The sequence below is a fragment of the Protopterus annectens genome, chromosome 9.part0 (assembly GCF_019279795.1).
Source record: "Protopterus annectens isolate FY-2018-M chromosome 9.part0, PAN1.0, whole genome shotgun sequence".
Lineage (NCBI taxonomy): Eukaryota > Metazoa > Chordata > Ceratodontiformes > Protopteridae > Protopterus > Protopterus annectens.
Window position 1 is genome coordinate 821,063,195 of NC_056743.1, and position 19,351 is coordinate 821,082,545.

A 19,351-nucleotide genomic window follows, 5' to 3' on the forward strand; every position below is an offset into this window, starting at 1 on the left:
GCTTGATTGCAAGCATTCCAATCAATATTGAAGTCACCTAGGACTATGGTTTCTTGAGGAAGATTAGTAGAAAACCAGTTAAGTAGGTTTTCTAATAAGGGGGGGTTGTTGCCTGGTGGAAGATAGGTGCAGATAATATTAATAGTTTTGTGTGGGTTAAGGGAGATTTTTGAAATAAGAAGTTCAGCGTTAGAGTCATATGGAGGGTTTGGGCTGATTTCTTCACATCCAGTCCAGTTTTAAATAGAATGGCTACCCCACCACCTTTTTATTAAGACGGTCCTGTCTTAGGATGTTATAGCCAGGGGAATGATTTCATTATCTTTTATAGGGGTTTGAGCCAGGTTTCGTAAGACAGAGAATGTCAAATTGCTGGACTTCTAGAAGGGCATGGAGAGCTGGAAGTTTATTGCAAATGCTACGGATGTTAAGATGAGCTATTGAGAGAGATTTAGTAGGTTTAGCATCTGGTGTATGAGTATTTTTGATTTGTGGGGAGTTAGGGGGTGTTGTTGAAGTGTTTGGGCCTGGGTTGGGGTGGATGTCCCCATCAAGTAATTGTAGATTATGAATGAGGTGATTTAATTGTGAAGGCTTACAGAAGTACAAGTATTTTGTGTGTTTGAGAATAAGGTATTTGATATGTGAGAGTCTGTGATATTTAGAGTCAAGATATGTGTTGCAATATGTTAGACTAAGATGTGTTGTGAGTGTAGATGGGGGGGTAGTTTGGGTGTGTCTATGTGGAATGTTAACATTAGGATTTAATGGTTGTTCATAGTAGGTTATTAGGTAGGTGGTGGAAAGAATAGTTAGAAGAGTTAGTAGTAGGAGAGGATGGTGAGTGTTGTACATGTTGAGAAGAGTAAAAGACCGTATAAAATAGGAAAGTTAAGAGGTAGAGAGGGAGTGAGTGGGAGGGATGACTATGGAGTAGGCGGAGAAGAGTATGTTCTGATTGGTTGCAGAATGTGGTGGGTGTGGTTATGTGGGGATAAATGTAGAGGTTGTAGGGCGGGTGGATTTGGGGCAGGGAGGGAGCAGAGTGAGCCCAAGAGGCTTAACGGAGCGGTAGACACAAGAGAGAGAGGAGTTCAGCAGGAAACAATCAGAGAAAGTGAAAAACAGACAGGTAAGTGAGTGAACCAGTGAGTTATTTAATGTATAGAGATAGAAATAAAGAGGAGCTGGAATGGAGGATTATAGGTGGAGTATGAGAGGTCAGGTTAAGAAGCAGTTCAGGAAGACACTACAGTTAGAGGACAGGTAAGAAAGGTTAGTGAAGGCAGAAGATAAGCATAAGGGTGGGAGAAAGGGAATCCACAGGAGAACAGTAGTAGAGGAGAACAGTAGTAGGCGCCACCTGGTGGCAAGATGTATGGTTACAGGGACAGACAGTATGGTAGAGGGCTAAGTACTGAAGGGGAGGGGGGAAGGAGTGTGTTATGCTAACACACAAGGATAGTTGAGGAAGATAGAGATAGAAATGAAGTGGAGGTATCTAATGTGGATAGGGGAATTTGTAGGCTGCTGGAAGTACAGGAGGGGTGCTTAACTCGAGATACACTAAAACAGTAAGTCTGGTCAAGCAACAAAATGTAGCATACTTTAATTCTCAAAGTGAGTCGGTGCCTCTTGAAAGCACAAGATATGAGCTCAGGTTTGAGGTTCTTTTGTTCCCAGAAGAGTGGAAGGCAGGAAAGGAAGCTGTGCTTTAGTTACACAGGAGACCACTCTGTTAAAAGGTAATTGGGGAAAGAGATAGTGAATGAATAGAGCTTATGAGCTGGCAGAGAAAAAAGTAACAGTGGAAAAGCTTATTTAAAAACAACATTAACACTGTAATACTGGGTACAAAACATTAAACATTGAATAATGAAAACAATACGATGATTCAGAGCATACAGTAGTGTAAAATACCAGGTATAACTTTTTGCATTAAGAAACAATTGCAACAGGATAACATTCAAGTATGGTACAAGACCAATGCACGTTGTAATAGTGAGCTATCATAATTGTTAGCCGTTAGTGGAATCTGGCATCCCCTATCCTATGGTAAACCATGAGTAAAAGTTCTTTTCCAGAGAAAAGAGACTAAGTATCAGCAGGGACTAGAAGATTAAGGAGTTAAACTCACTTAAATAGTGTTGGGGTAGGAATTTCTTGCCTCCACGCTCACGCTCACTTCTACACAGGTCTAAAATATGGCGCCCTCAGTTGCCCCACGCTCAATTTACACCTGCCTGTAATCTGGGGTCTTCAGTAAAAGAATTAATACTGTTTGGTAACAAAAAACAGGAGTTTCATTAGGGGTACAGCGATTGAGCAGGTCAATGCGCTGTTACAGAGATATTATAGACACTGTGGATCCTCGCGGTCCCGCTAGTCGGACCCAAGTCTACTAAATCTTCAGCGACGCTGTACAGCTGCGCTAGTGTTTCAGTTTAGGATGGGCCTTTGAGTAGCGCTACACACCTGGTAAATGACGCCAAGGGTAGGAACGTCCACGTGCACGCCACACCGCTACAACAGTGTAAAGGATGGGTTAAGGACAAAAAACAAATGTAACTGATTCAGGTTTAACATAACCTTTAGCCAGCAGGAACAAGTTGAATACGATGCAGCAAAATATAACTAGATTCCACAATAAACAATGTAACACATTCCAGTGTATCTGAATCTTTTGCCAGTAAGAACTGGTTGTATGCGATGCAGGAAAGTATAACCAAGTTCAACAGTTAACGAAGTACCTATAGACACAACATTCAAGTCGCTCCCTTTAGCAGCTAACAGAGGCCTTGGCGAGACTAAAAGTATGTCAGTAGCATATATCCATTAAAGCCAGGCCGTGTACGCTAACAATCTGAGGTATCCGAAACAAACACACTCTCATACACAAGTAATTCAAATGCATTTGTTATAGTGATAGAAAATGGGTAATAGCGTTCACATGAGCTTTTTTTTAAAAACAAACATTCAAAGTTTAAACAAATGCAAGTTGTACAACTGTAAAATGACACAAAATGAAGCAATTATCAATAAAGGCATATGCATACAAGTACTCACAGTCCCGGGATAGGCTCCTTATCTCCAGTTATCCAACAGCCAACAATACCAGGGAAAAAAGATGGCGACAATGGGCAGGGGGTTGTATTTATAAGTTATAGTTAGATGAGGGGTAGGGAGAATAGGGGAGTGACCCTAGTAAAAAGCCATAGGGAGGAGTTTGAAAGCTAGAGAATATCCCATTACAGGATTGTGGGATGAGGTTTGGGATAGTGGAGGTGAAAGTTGGTAGATGTATAGGTATAAGAAAGACTAATAGGTAGTGTGGGGTAATGGAATGAAAGTCAAGAGTTGGACACAGCCGAGGTGCACAAAGAGGTCAGAGAGTACAGTAATAGGTAGAGGAGGTAGTGAGAACACTGTAAAAGGATGAAAGTATAAGTAGGCTATAAGAGGGTATCAAAGCTATAAAAGAGAGACACAAGAGAGAGGAGTTCAGCAGGAAACAATCAGAGAAAGTGAAAAACAGACAGGTAAGTGAGTGAACCAGTGAGTTATTTAATGTATAGAGATAGAAATAAAGAGGAGCTGGAATGGAGGATTATAGGTGGAGTATGAGAGGTCAGGTTAAGAAGCAGTTCAGGAAGACACTACAGTTAGAGGACAGGTAAGAAAGGTTAGTGAAGGCAGAAGATAAGCATAAGGGTGGGAGAAAGGGAATCCACAGGAGAACAGTTGTAGAGGAGAACAGTAGTAGAGGCGCCACCTGGTGGCAAGATGTATGGTTACAGGGACAGACAGTATGGTAGAGGGCTAAGTACTGAAGGGGAGGGGGGAAGGAGTGTGTTATGCTAACACACAAGGATAGTTGAGGAAGATAGAGATAGAAATGAAGTGGAGGTATCTAATGTGGATAGGGGAATTTGTAGGCTGCTGGAAGTACAGGAGGGGTGCTTAACTCGAGATACACTAAAACAGTAAGTCTGGTCAAGCAACAAAATGTAGCATACTTTAATTCTCAAAGTGAGTCGGTGCCTCTTGAAAGCACAAGATATGAGCTCAGGTTTGAGGTTTCTTTTTCCCCAGAAGGAAGAAGGGGCAGGAGGAGCTGTGACCACTTTTAATTCTCAAAGTGAGTCGGTGCCTCTTGAAAGCACAAGATATGAGCTCAGGTTTGAGGTTCTTTTGTTCCCAGAAGAGTGGAAGGCAGGAAAGGAAGCTGTGCTTTAGTTACACAGGAGACCACTTTTAATTCTCAAAGTGAGTCGGTGCCTCTTGAAAGCACAAGATATGAGCTCAGGTTTGAGGTTCTTTTGTTCCCAGAAGAGTGGAAGGCAGGAAAGGAAGCTGTGCTTTAGTTACACAGGAGACCACTTTTAATTCTCAAAGTGAGTCGGTGCCTCTTGAAAGCACAAGATATGAGCTCAGGTTTGAGGTTCTTTTGTTCCCAGAAGAGTGGAAGGCAGGAAAGGAAGCTGTGCTTTAGTTACACAGGAGACCACTTTTAATTCTCAAAGTGAGTCGGTGCCTCTTGAAAGCACAAGATATGAGCTCAGGTTTGAGGTTCTTTTGTTCCCAGAAGAGTGGAAGGCAGGAAAGGAAGCTGTGCTTTAGTTACACAGGAGACCACTTTTAATTCTCAAAGTGAGTCGGTGCCTCTTGAAAGCACAAGATATGAGCTCAGGTTTGAGGTTCTTTTGTTCCCAGAAGAGTGGAAGGCAGGAAAGGAAGCTGTGCTTTAGTTACACAAGAGACCACTTTTAATTCTCAAAGTGAGTCGGTGCCTCTTGAAAGCACAAGATATGAGCTCAGGTTTGAGGTTCTTTTGTTCCCAGAAGAGTGGAAGGCAGGAAAGGAAGCTGTGCTTTAGTTACACAGGAGACCACTAGTCCCGGGATAGGCTCCTTATCTCCAGTTATCCAACAGCCAACAATACCAGGGGAAGAAAGATGGCGTCAATGGGCAGGGGGTTGTATTTATAAGTTATAGTTAGATGAGGGGTAGGGAGAATAGGGGAGTGACCCTAGTAAAAAGCCATAGGGAGGAGTTTGAAAGCTAGAGAATATCCCATTACAGGATTGTGGGATGAGGTTTGGGATAGTGGAGGTGAAAGTTGGTAGATGTATAGGTATAAGAAAGACTAATAGGTAGTGTGGGGTAATGGAATGAAAGTCAAGAGTTGGACACAGCCGAGGTGCGCAAAGAGGTCAGAGAGTACAGTAATAGTTAGAGGAGGTAGTGAGAACACTGTAAAAGGATGAAAGTATAAGTAGGCTATAAGAGGGTATCAAAGCTATAAAAGAGAGACACAAGAGAGAGGAGTTCAGCAGGAAACAATCAGAGAAAGTGAAAAACAGACAGGTAAGTGAGTGAACCAGTGAGTTATTTAATGTATAGAGATAGAAATAAAGAGGAGCTGGAATGGAGGATTATAGGTGGAGTATGAGAGGTCAGGTTAAGAAGCAGTTCAGGAAGACACTACAGTTAGAGGACAGGTAAGAAAGGTTAGTGAAGGCAGAAGCCTTCTTAGATATCTTAGATAGAGCTCACAAGGCCATCCTCCTCAGTGGAAGGATGAAAGATATACCTGTACATACATTTATTATTCTCTAACCCAGCAGATAACTAATGCTGAATGACATACGCCTGCTGCACTGGTTACTGCCAGGGTCAGGGTTCGATCACACTGCAGCTACACTACAGGCAATTACATGCATGATAAGTTCTACTGCCATATTGTAAAATAGAATAATATGCATTATACACTATTTGCTTCTAAACTAGCACGTCATATATGTTTAAATATATATTTTTCTAACATTCTCCCTCCTTTGATTGCTTCTATTCTATCCAGAAACATATACAACATTATTTCATTCCCTAGCCTCTTCCTCTCTGGAACGTTTAACTAGGCAAGTCATTTGTTGTACATTTCAGAAAGGATTTCATTTGGTATTAACAAATCCCACTACAGGTCTTGATACATAGTCTCGGTTACAGATACGTCAACAGAGTCCCTGACTAATACTTTCATACAAAGTGGCAATCAAGATTTTCAGTTATGAGTGAACCCCATCCACCAAATGGTTTCTGGAAATAGTTCGTCAGTGGGTTTGGGCCTGGTTCCACCATGGCTGATACCTGCTGTATTACCTCTAGGTGGTCATTGATATCGTGCTTATTATGTGGTACTTACACACAGCAGTCTTCTTTGATAAGCGCCAAGACGCATTCACTTCTCGCCGCCAGGGTGCAGTCGTGAGCCATTACATTTTGTGACACAACAGTTCCCATTGCATTCAGTTCATCAGTCACAAGTTCAAGAGCGAAAAATCGCATTGCTCATTCCTCCGAGAGGTTTTGACAACTTCCTCAGTTCCCTGATTGATTTCACTGCTCCATAAGCTGGGATTGTTCCAGCCCACGATATAACACTGTCACTCAAGTCCATATGAGTCAATTTCCCTTTATCTCTTGCAGAAGTATGATTTTTCCAAACATCTTCCATTTCACCCACTGGATTAGTAGGTTTCTCGACTGAGTTCCCAGTTCTTCAAGCTATATCTCTTACAGTTCATTTTGTACCCAGAGGCAATTCTGCAGTATGTCATATGGCTGGAGCCAGATAACCCAAAAAACAACTGCCGGACCAATTCTCAGGTAACCATTGATATGCTTTTTTCCCACAAACAAAATAACAATATTCTACTTTACTACTGATGCGGGTTAACTCTGCATGTAACATTTTCCTGTCTATAACAGGCGACTGTTTATACAATTCAGGATGTTTCTGCACATCTTTCCACGTTGTTTTCATTAAGCTTAAATACAAATCATGAATGGTGCTACAACTAGTACTGTAATCTTTGGCTGTTATATGACAATTGTAAGACACAGTTATGTTACAATTACTCCCACCAACTTGGACTGTATCATGTTTATGAAAACAAACAATTCCTTTTTGTGTAACAGGTAAGTACAGTGCCACTTTGTCCTGTGATCTCACAGAACCTGTATCAAAAGGTAAATATTCACAAGTCTCAATCTATCCCCAAGGGGACAACATACATCAGAAGTCCTCCATATGATGTAGGTATGGCAGTACAAACACAGCAATTTGAAATGTTCATAGTCTGTACATGCACACGCGTCATGCCTAGGTATGTGTTGAGGTTTGGATGCCAATCTGTGGCCAGTTCATCACGTATCACTATTTGTATCTGTGTAGTTATATGCAGGAAAGATCCCAGCAAAAGTAAAGTCACCACAAACATGGTTAATAGGTGTATGATCAGTAGGACAGTAAACCAATGTCTTTGGGGTTGCTTTGTATTGTTATACACTCTGCCCCGGGTGATTCTGTCTCTATGGTATATCGGCTACAACATGTAAATCAGACTGGATATCCTTTACAGGTTTGAAAAGGGTGAGGTGAACCCAGGACGACCTTTCCGCAAACTTTACTGCAGTAGGCGTTGCCAACAGTACCTGGTACGGACCTTCCCACGTTGGACTCGGGCAGTTACTTGTTTGGATAACAGTCAAACACACCCAGGATACTGGAGTCAGCTCTGCGTCCGGCTTCACTTGCTCTTTATCTGAAAAAGAGTTTAACTGCAAAACAGTGTTATTGGTTAACAATCCTCTCATGTAACTTGCTAATGAGCCATCGACCTCCAGCTCTGCAGGCATGACAGCACATAATATGTCATTCCAAATACTACTTCAAAGGGGGTCATACCCTTTACATTTGGAACTGTTGTCATGCTCAGCAATGCTAGAGGTAGACAGCAAATCCAATTCGTCTGGGTGTCACTCATCAACCTCCTCAACTTATTTCTCGGGATCCCATTGTACCTCGCCACCAGTCATGCTGACTGTGGGTTGTACATGCAATGATTATTCAAGGAAATCCAAAATAATCCCCCAGGTTGCTGGATTGGCTGGTTCACAAAATGTGTTCTATTGTCACTGTAGCTTCTCTCCGGTATGCCAGATCTAGGGATACTTTATTTTACTGGGACCTTTGCCACTGTTGCTGCATCCAGATTCCTGGTTGGGAATGCTTCTACCCATTTTGATAATATATCTACAATCACTAAACAGTATTTCTTCCCTTCACATTTATTCAGCTGTATAAACTCCATACAAATAGTATGGAACGGATATGGTGGTGTAGGGAAACTCACTCGCTTCGGTTGAAATGCTCCCTGTGCATGATGTTTACTGCAAATATGACACGCTGCTCAAAATGTTTGTATGTGGTTCCTAATTCCGTATGTTAGGAATATTCTGTTAACCAACTGTACCATCCCCCCTGTTGAGACATGGCTCTACCCATGGCTCACCAAAGCCGCATATCTGAATAAATTAGACGTTAATATTGGCTTTCTCACTGTGGATATGTACAGTCCGTCTTCAAGGATTGCTCCTCGTCTTACCCACGTCTGCTTTTCTGCTTTCGTAGTTGATGTTTGCATTGTTTCTAACATTTCTAAATCTAGAATCTCTGAGGATTGTCATTCCTCATTCAAAATGACACTTTCTGACTGTGAGGCTGCTTGTTTTGCAGCTGCATCAGCTCGTGCCTTACCTTTCCTAATCTTATCCTGTTGCTTTGTATGAGCTGCACATTTACAATTAGCTACTTTAGTGGATAACTGAATGAGATCTAATGAATTCAAGATCAATTGCGCATGATTAATCAGTCTACCAGTGGATGTTATCATTTCCCTATTCTTCCACTGCTGCGCATAAACATGCACTGTAGAGACAGCATACTGACTATCGGTATAAATGTCCACACATCTGTTTTTCGCTAGAGTGCAAGCACGTGTTAAAGCTATCAATTCTGCTGCTTGAGCAGACACGTTATGCTGCAGGGGTTGGGCTTCTACAATCTCATTATCAATAACTACTGCATAACCTACTTGATTCTTTCCTGTAGGACTCTTTCTACATGATCCGTACACATAAACTGTCACCTCTGCATCATCTAAGGGTATATTAGTGATATCCTGTCTGTGTAAAGTTATTTGCTCCATTTCCTGTAGGCAACTGTGTGGTGTGCCATACACAGGTGTCGGACGTGACGTTGATGGGTTTAATGTTGTACAATGTTCAATCACCATATGAGGTTGACTCAGGGGTATGGTCAAACAAGAAAGATGTCTAGCACGGGTCAGGAATGCTATTTTCTCTTGCAGCAAAATGATCGCAACTGCATGAGGCACTCTCACAGTGAGAGGGTGGGATAATACCATTGATGCCGAGGCCTGTACTGCCATGGCTGCTGCAACAACTGCCTGTACACAATGTGGCAATGACCATGCCACTGAGTCCAACTGCGATGAGTAGTAAGCTATAGGGCGTTGCTTACTTCCATGCTGTTGCGCCAAGACTGACGTCATATATCCCTGCTTACAATCTACAGTCTGGAAACATCTGTTATGATTATTCGGGAGACCTAAAACAGATGTTGAAGCTATCAATCGTTTTAGTCTGCAGAAAGCTGTTTCTGCTACTGGAATCCAGTGTAGTATATCTTGTGCTGCCATAGGTGTATTACAGATTAAAGCAGACAATAGGGCAGATTCCAAAGCATAGTTTGGTAACCAGCTTCGACAAAAGTTAGTCAGCCCAGGAAGGACATCATTCCCTTCTTGGTAGTTGGCTTGGGTGCTTGTGAAATTGCTGCCTTCCTATCGTCATCTAATGTTCTACCCTCCTTGGATACCACATATCCCAGGTACTTGACCTGTATTCTCCGTAGTTGCAATTTATGCTTGCTTAATTTATGTCCCTGTTCTGCTGAATATTTCAATAATGCTATTGTATCTTCCCTACATTGCTGCTGGGTAGGGGCCGCAAGCAGGATATCATCCACATAAAGTAGAACTTGACTGCCCCCGGGTGGAGTAAACACCGGCATGTTGCTAGCCATCTCCTGTGCGAATATCGTTGGACTTTCACAGTATCCTGCGATAGCCAGGTATGGCAGTATCTGTTACCCTGAATGTAAATGCAAAACAATACGGACTATCTGGATGTATAGGTATTGAAAAGGAAGCATAGCTTATATGTACCACGGTAAGATACTTCTGTTGCGGGTTCATAGCATTCAATATAGTGTGTGGGTCTGGCACCTTTGGTACCCTAGGTATTATTACATGATTTACAGCTTGTAAATCCTGTACCATCCGCCATTCCCCCTTTGCTTTTCTATCAGGAGATACAGGGGTATTGCATGGTGAATATTGATTACTTTGTGGATGGGGAATTCCCTCTGTGACTTTCCGGATATCTTCTGGTGTTCACGGTCTATACACTAAGGGAGTTGGGTCCTGGCCTTCCTGTCCTGCCTGAGGGTTCGGTACTTCAATTAATTGACAGATATCCTCACTCTGTTCTAGTGACTCTCTTCTTACTTGAGTGTCCCTAGGTATTTTACGTGTTTGGGATGTGGTTTCAATAGCTTCTCTTACAATTGGTCGTTGTGATACCTCTGTTGCCACAGGATAACGTGGGGGGGATTAGCCTGCCCTCCCGCTTCATATCCTGGATGTGGTATCGGAGGTGGTGGAGGGGGGGGCGTCGCTACTACTGTATTACTATCTTCTTTGTCTACGTATGATGCTTTCGCATTTTTAGTCTTCTGTTCCCTTCGGTTCACTACCTCAATCCACCTATGTGCTTGAGGGATACCCAATTGTCGCTGTTTTTTAGCCTGCACATCTTAGGGTTGCCACCTTTTCAAATGCACAAAGTGGGACATTTGTGTTAGGAACGTCGGATTTTGCAGGGCAAAACATACCCACTGCCAGTACAAAGGACAGCAATCTACTTTTTGCCAGAATAGCAACTTATTCTTGTAGCATTTGAGTTGCTTATTCTGTTTATTATAATATTTTGGTGTTTCAGATACAAAATAACTGTTTTATGCTACTATTAAAGAAGATATAGGAAATATTTTTGTCCTAAGATATCAGGACATTTGCCATTTGTTCAGTTTGTTTGCAGGACACAACTGGCCAAAGAGGGACTGTCCCTCGCAAAGTGGGACAGGTGGTAACCCTAGAACATCTGCGTCACATTTTAAGTGATTCCAATGTTTCACTAACGATATTTTGTCTAATATACCATCAATGTCATATTTATTACCCCATTTTGCAGGATATCTCACATTATGTGCTCTCTGCAATTGCATATACTTCACATCACCCGTCAAACGTGGATCTCACGATCTCTTAGTGCACTAATCTCCCATGTCTTCTAAATGATTGTTACGTAACCCTTCTCTCGTACCACGTGGTATCTCCTTCCCTGTATCCACTGTAGTGTCTATAATGACTATTTACTCTACTCTGTGTTCCCCTGATCTATGTCCAAATGTAAAACTACTTGGATTGGTCTTCGACCTGCTATCACAACTGTTAACAGAAACACAATGTAGCCTGGTCCCTGATCTACAACAGAGACAAAGAGGCAAACTCTCCTTACCTGAGCCTCCCATTTATGACTGAACGTTTTCTTCTTGGGATCCAGTTTTCCGCTTTTCAGCCACAGATCAGACAGTGGACAGCCTCTTTACACACAACAATTCAGTCGGAGGTCTTTTCACTCAAGAAGAACCGTTTAGGCAACTTCTCCTGCGCAGATGTCTATCCACCCATGCACTCTGACCTGTAGCTTACCAAGGGAATTCCGGCTAAGAAGGACCACAATGTCAAATAAGTTGTTAAAACCAGACTGTAGAAATCAGTAGGCTTTTCTAAGTGACAGTCAATAACACAGGAAGCTCAGGTTCACAACGTTTAAGTAGTGTACACCGGCAGGCAAAAAACTTTACAGTCCAAGTATGAGAGTTTTGTCTGACTCTATACAGGAAGCAATTTGTTTATATAGTGTTTACAATCAGCTTTTGCCCACCTTACTGACGTGGTCAGTCACAGGGCATTTCCATCACTATGGTCTGCAATATTCTATTCATACGAGGGTGCTGAGGTAATGCTTTTAAAATGTTTTCCCATGAGAATAATACAGCCTTGCAAGGCACCTGGTCAATTACAGTGTCCTTCTGTAATTGTTGCTGTTTCAAGGACCCTGGACTGTTCCGATACAATAGTCAGTTCATTTCTTAATACTTTCCTTTGTCTCTCTGGTAAGGAGTTGTACTCTATCTTCGATAGAGCTCACAAGGCCATCCTCCTCAGTGGAAGGGAGGATGATATACATGTACATACATTTATTTTTCTGTAACCCAGCAGATAATTGATGCTGAGAGACATAAGCCTGCTGAACTGGTTACTGCCAGGGTCAGAGTTCGATCACACTGCAGCTAAGCTTCACCAATTACATGCATGATCATTTCTACTGCCATATTGTACAGTACAATTCAATGCATTATATAGTATTTTGCTTCTAAACTGGCACTTCATATATGTTTCTATATATATTTTTCTAACAACATCCATCCGGCCATATGCATGTTGTTCCGTCCTTTACCTTGGCCGTGGGTGTTTGGCCGTCCGACAATGCTACTCTCCACATGTGATGTCCCACCTTCCCCTTCTGTGCCTGTGGCACCCTGTTAGGATGTCCTGTTTGGTAGGCACATGTTCCGCTATATGTGTTTGACTTGTCTGCATAGCTAATCATCAGTGCGGTGGTTCAACATCCTGACTTGTCCACATGTGTACAGTTATGTGTACCGTGGCGTGTGCAAGCCTATAGGGTTTGGACGAGTGCATACCACATGCGGGATATACACATTCTGCAGACACATTCACATGCAGCCATTTGCATATCTGTACCTGAGGTGGGTTGGTGACATGTGGGGTACATATTTGCCCGCGTGGCACTGCCTAAAACAATACTTCTTACCACATTTCAGGTATGCCCATTGTGTGTAGGTGTGTAGCTGCACAAGGCTGCTAGCTGGGTTGGGTGCACGGTCGTACATGGGTGGGACTTACATGCTACAATGGGGCTATTGTGTATTACATTTGCATGCATGGGTTCTGCTTCTGGATATTACGCTTAGACATACGCCGTCCTGTGTATGCGACAAACACGTTGCTGGGTGTGTTACATGTTGCTATGCACATGTTTGCCTGTGTTTAGGGTATCTTAGTTCCTTCCTGTTGTTATGTCGACACGGCTACCCGGCTGTGTACTCTCACTACTGCTTGTGACCATTATGGTTGCCACCTTTTCCAATGCCCATAGTGGGACATCTTTTGTGGAAACATCGGATTTTGCAGGACAACACATACCCACAGCAAGTAGAGATGACAGAACTTCACATTTTTGCCATAATATACGCTTATTCTCGTAGCATTTGGGTTCCTTATTCGGTTTCTTATGCCATGTATGTGTTTCATATACAAAATATATGTTTTATGCTACTATTACAGGTATATTGAGGGAATATTTTTGCCCGGAAATCTCAGGTCATTTGCCATTTTTCGATTTTTGGTGGGACACAACTGTCAAATGAGGGACTGTCCATAGCAATGTGGGACAGTTGGTAACCCTAGTGACCATGCCCATGTCGCTACTAGGGTTGCCACCTTTTCCAATAGCCAAGGTGGGACATTTTCGGGACTCACATCAGATTCTACAGGCCGACACATACCCACAGTCAGTACATAGCATAGAACTTAACTTGTTTGCCTAAATAAAAGCTTATTCTTGTAGCAGTTTGGTTGCTTATTCTGTTTCTTGTGACATTTAGGTATTTTATTTACGGAAATAACTATTTTATGCAACCATTACATAAAATACGGGATATAATTATGTCCTACAATCTTAGCACATTTGCCGTTTTTAATATTTTTTATCGGGACACAACTGCCCATAGAGGGACTGCCCCTCGCAAAGTGGGACAGGTGGTAACCTTAGTCACTACTCCTATGTCGGTGCAGCGCGCTGACATGCTGCGGTACACCTTCTCTGGGTATGCCCACTGACGGTGCATTGTGGGACGAACACGGTGTTACGCGTATCCTTTGTTCCTTGGATGGGTACACTTAGGGCTTCGTGGGTTGTGTTTGCTTCTCCGTTTTGTTGGGACAGGTACTATGTTGCATACTCTGCATGCATTTCATTCTGCACGGGCCCTGGCTGGTGACATTACTATTATGGGCGGACTGTGGCTGTCAGCACTTTAGGTTGCTCATCGCCTGCCGGCTTAGCCACGCCTCCGGACGCATCCTACTTGGGCTCGCTCACGTATACTACGCACATGTCTGTGGTTGCGGCGCGCACTCATTACTATGCATATGGCGCTACTACGCCGACTATTCACTGCACCGCCAGCACAGGCCTTACACCAGCCTTACGCCGAGCTTCATGAATCCCGGGGATGGTGTTGTATTATGTAAGTTGTCTTGAGGAACAGTGGTGTGATTATATAGTAGCATGTGGGCAGTATTTACTGCCTGAACAAGAAAGTTTCACCCTTAATTGAGAACAAACTAATTAACGAGCCTAATTAACTATTTGAATGCATTCTGGTAAATGATAGGTGTTTGGGAGTCATGTGAATTTTTAAAGTTTGATTTAAATATTCTGAAGTTTCTTTTTAAATTTGTCTGAGGAAGTCTCTGTAAGAAAAGAGATGAAAAGCACTTTACAATAAACTTGTGTCTTTTTGCAAAGTGTTTGAAGGTCCATACTACATCCGTGGTTGTCCTAGAGTGAGCTAGTATGCCAGATATGGAAAGCATGTGCACTGCTTGGATGCTAGACAGATATTTTGCTGAAGCACCCCCCCCCCATGCATCAAACATTGTCTAGCAATTCATAGCTAATTGCTAGGCTAGTTGCCTTAATGGGCCATTCTAAACCTAGTCAGTTTTCCCTCCCAAAGGTGAGAATCAAACACTTTACCTTGTGTGCATGAATCAAACACCTTAACTAGTATACCAATCCCCAACCACATTGATGGAATGGTAGCCATTCCTGTTATGGTACCACACCCTTGTGGACAAGGAGCGGCCCTATTTGCAACATGGGTGCATTTTATTGCACTGAGTACCTAAAGGAAATGTGTCATCAAATTAAAGGCACTCATTTTCTTGGCTTGGTCCCGGGATGACACTGGGAAATAAATATACTGGTCTCCAAATGCTAAGAATACATCAGGGAATTAATGTGGTATCCCTGAGGCAGAAGCCTGTGAGATCCCCAGTGTGTCTCAGATAATCTCTGGAAGGTCCCTGCTGGAAGTGTAGAGAAAGCTTTACATACCTTTATGTCCACAGGGATAAGAAGTCCATGCATTCCTCCAGTGCCCCTACAGGTGTCAAAGATACTCACTAAGACCTTTATATTAGTATAATTTTATGCAATAAATAACATGTCTGTTTAGCTTAGTAAATACCTGTTATGTAAAACAGTAAACATTATGTAGTAGGAATGTCTAAATGTAGTAATGTGAATTGTTGTATGTGTTAGATGTTTGCACATAGAGCCTGGAGTAATGTAATTTCATTTAGTTGAACTTATGGAGTCTGAATGACAATAAAGTTTATTTTGAATTTTTTTTTGTTCGTAGGTTATTAGGTTCATACTAGGCTATCTGCCCTAGGGCATTTATAAGCCTAGCCAGAGTATGTTTGGCTTTCACCACCCATTTTAAATTAATTTTGCTATGCCCTTTTTCGAGGTTAGTATACTATGCCTCTGTCTAACAGTGACACAGAAGTGATACCTGGGGAAAACCTATGATCTCCCATCCACTCATCAAGATTCCTCTTGAAGAGAGTCAATGAGGGACTCTGCCTAACCTGGACTGGGATTTTATTCCAGAGTGAAGGGATCCTCTGGGTTATGAATCTGTCCCTCCAGCATGTCCTATTTATTTCAGTGCTGAGGTTCAAGTCTCTCGAGCGCGTAGCTTGATGGGATTTGGATTTTCTGAGGTGCAGCATGTCCATTAATTCTGGGTTGGACATGGCTTTATACGTCAGGCACAGATCGCCTCTGAGCAGGCGGTATGCCACTGAGTAGAGCTGGAGTTTCTTTAACCGGGCAGCATATGGTATCTGTTTGAGCCCTTTGATCCTCTTGGTGAGGTACTTTTGGGGTCTTTCCAGTTGCTGCAGGTGTCTGGTAAGGTACATCCCAAAAGGGGCATTGTACTCAATTATGGGCCTGATGAGGGATGAGTAAAGAGGCACAATGACCTCCCCTGATCTAGATGTGAATCCCTTCATGATTAGGTGGGCTATATAAAATGTTTTTCTAACCACTTTGGCCACGTGGTTGACAAATGAGAGATTGCTATCAACTTGGGTCCCCAGGTCCCTAATTACCTCTTCTGTACTTAATGGATTACTACCTATGTGGTAATTTGTGGGCAATTTGTTTTTGCCAAAGGGGATGACTATACACTTTTTGGCGTTTAGCTTGAGGCCATGGCTCTGGCACCAGTTGTCTGTTTCTATGAGGCCCTTTTGGAGGATGCTTATGTCAGCTGGAGAGTCAATTATGGAACCCAGTTTGCAGTCATCTGCGAACTTGGTCAGCCACAGTCCTTCCGTGTTGGCCTGTACCTCCGAGAAATATATACCGAACAAGAGTGGTCCCAGGACTGAGCCTTGTGGGACGCCACTTGTAACTGGTTTGGAGTCTGACATGGCTCCAGCAATTCTAACCATGTGGGTTCTGTCCTTGAGCCAGTTTGCAACCCATCTAGTGACATAGGGGTTTATATTTAAGCTGGTGAGCTTATCTATAATGCCCGAGTGGGGTATTGTATTGAAGACTTTTGCGAGGTCCAGGTAGGCTGTGTGGACCATCTTCCCCTTGTCAATGGCCTTGGTGACTGTTTCAAAGAAATCGACCAGGTTTAAGAGGCAGGATCTGCCCTTAACAAAGATGAACTGGGTAGGATCCAGTGTCTGTAGGTTCCCAATATCTTTATTTATGAGGTCCATGATGATCCTTTCCATAGCTTTGCAGACCAAGCTAGTCAGGCTTATGGGGTGATAGTTTCCAGGATCCATTGAGGCACCACCTTTGTGGAGAGGGACCACTGTTGCTGTACGCCACTCTTTGGGTACATATCCTGTAGTAAGGCTGAGATTGAACAGTAGTTTTATGTTTGGGTTTAGCTCTTCTTGGAGTTCATGTAGGACACAGCCTGGGACACCGTCTGGTCCCATTGATGCTGTGTTTTTTGCTTTGGAGAGAGCGGCTCTTACCTGAGCATCTGAGATGTCAGGGGGGCAGCACTCTGCTGGGATAGATATTTGCCCTTGTGGTGGGGGGGGGAGTTTGCACTGAACCTGTCAGCTAGGATGTTGGCAATGACTGTGGGTTTGGTGTATTTTTTGTCATTTTGGACTGATTCTGAGCATATCTGGGAATTCCCACTCAGGTTCCTAGCATAACTAAAGAAAGCCTTGTGATTATCCTTAGTGTCCTGTGTAATTTTTCTCTCAAAGCTGGCCTTAGACAATTTTATGAGTGCCCATAGTTTTTTGCTAATACTGATCAGAGATGCCTTCCCTTTTTGGGATTTTGCTCTATCATGTAGTAGCTTCCTCCTTCTATTGTATAGTTTGTTTATGGCTGGGGTCCACCAGACAGGACGTCTGCCTTTGGAGGATTGGGTCTTGGTTTTATTTGGGATTGCATGATCCATGCATTCCTGAAGGTGTTCATAGAATGCATTTATAAAGGATTCTGCGGTCTGGGCTGTATTTTCCACAGGCCTGGGGGCTTTGAAGGATTCCATCTCAGTTTTGAAGAGTGTGAAATTTGCTTTAGAGAAATTTTTCACTGTGGTTTTCTGGGCAGGGGGTGGGGTCAGGATGTGAATATCCAGTGAGATTAGTTTATGGTCTGATTTTACCAGTGAAGGATACACTTCTGGTCTGGAGCATAGAGTCCCCATATTGGTGATGATCAGGTCCAGTATGTTTTCCCCTCTTGTGGGAGTGGTAACAAGTTGTTCCATAGGATTTGAGTTTATAAATTCTAGGAACCTTTGGGCTAGGGTGTTGGAGCTAGAGTAATGCTCCCAGTCTACGTTTGGGTAGTTGAAGTTGCCCAATATAATGGTGTTTGGAGAGACCTTCATATTTTCCAGTGTTCTCAGGAAGGCCGAGTGGGGTTCCTGGGTTTGGGAGGGTGGTCTGTAGCAGGCTATAAACTGGAAGGAAATTTTACCCACTGTTAGTTGCACATGGAGAGACTCTTATGCTTCGTGCTGTGACACCAACCTGGAGGTGTGGGTATCTTTGACGAATATTGATAATCCCCCTCCTTTTGTGGTTCGGTCCAAGTTTTGGGGCTGAAAAGCATGGTATGAGGTATAAGCTGGTAGTGCTGGGGTGCCCTCGGGAGCCTTGAACCAGGTTTTAGTTACTGCACAGATATCGATGTTCTCCATGCTAAGGAGAGTTTCGAGTGTGTGCATCTTGAGGTTTAGACTTCTGGCATTGAGTAGCATTACTCTTAGTTTCTTATCCCTTGTGATACCTATGTAGTTGGGTTTGTCTTTTGAGCCTTGTCTAAAAAAGGCACTATGGGGGTAGCAAGAGCCTTTGCCAATATCCAAAAGCCAAGGGGTGACAGGTGCAAGCCATCCCTAGCGAAGCATCGTGGCTTGTCGAGCATGTCATCCCAGGCTGACAGGCATTGGATCCCCTTTGAATGACACCAATACTTAAGCCAATTGTTGAAATTGATCATCTTGTCTTCATATTGTGGCATCATTCTTGGTGAGGATAAGATGCTACTCAAGGTCAGGGTCATACCGGCCTGGGCTACATGCTCAGAGAGCTCCTCTATGTCTCTTTTCATGTAGTCCAGGGAGGTATGTCTCAGGTCATTCACACCAGCATGGACAATGACTGAGTCATATTTGTACTTGCCTTGGAGTGACCTGAGTGCTTGTGTTATGTGGCGGATCCTAGCGCCCAACAGGCAGCTCACCGTGACCTTCTCATTGTTCAGCCTGGTGAGCGGGACGTCAGTGTGCCTGACGATAGAGTCACCTATTACAAGTGTATCAGGTGTGTTGTTTAGCCTTAAGGGCTGTGACTGTTTGCCACACTGGCTTTGTGAGCTATGTGTTGCACGTGTTTTGTTTTGGGGTAGCGGTTGCTTGGATGTCTGCTTTGGAGGTCTCTGCTGCTTAGGCAGATTTTTATTTAGAGCCTCTGAGTATGTTTTTGTGTGTTTATGTGTTTGGTTTGCTGTCGTGGTAGGTCTATGTGAGACTGGAATTGTAGTGAGTGTGGTTTCCTTCTCCTCCTGACTGGTTACGCCAGTACTGAGTTGAGAGAGCTTCGCCTCCAGTTTGGCAATATGGTTGCATCTCTCACATGTG

General features: G+C 43.1%; 1 long non-coding RNA gene across 1 annotated transcript; it reads right to left on the reverse strand.

Moving 5' to 3' along the window:
* Positions 1–1,607: 1,607 nt before the first annotated feature.
* Positions 1,608–4,078, reverse strand: LOC122810914. Its single transcript, XR_006366148.1, has 2 exons — positions 4,017–4,078; positions 1,608–1,735 (listed from the first exon to the last, which is right to left on the reverse strand). It is a non-coding gene; the product is annotated as an uncharacterized LOC122810914 (long non-coding RNA).
* Between the last annotated feature and the right edge of the window lie 15,273 nt (positions 4,079–19,351).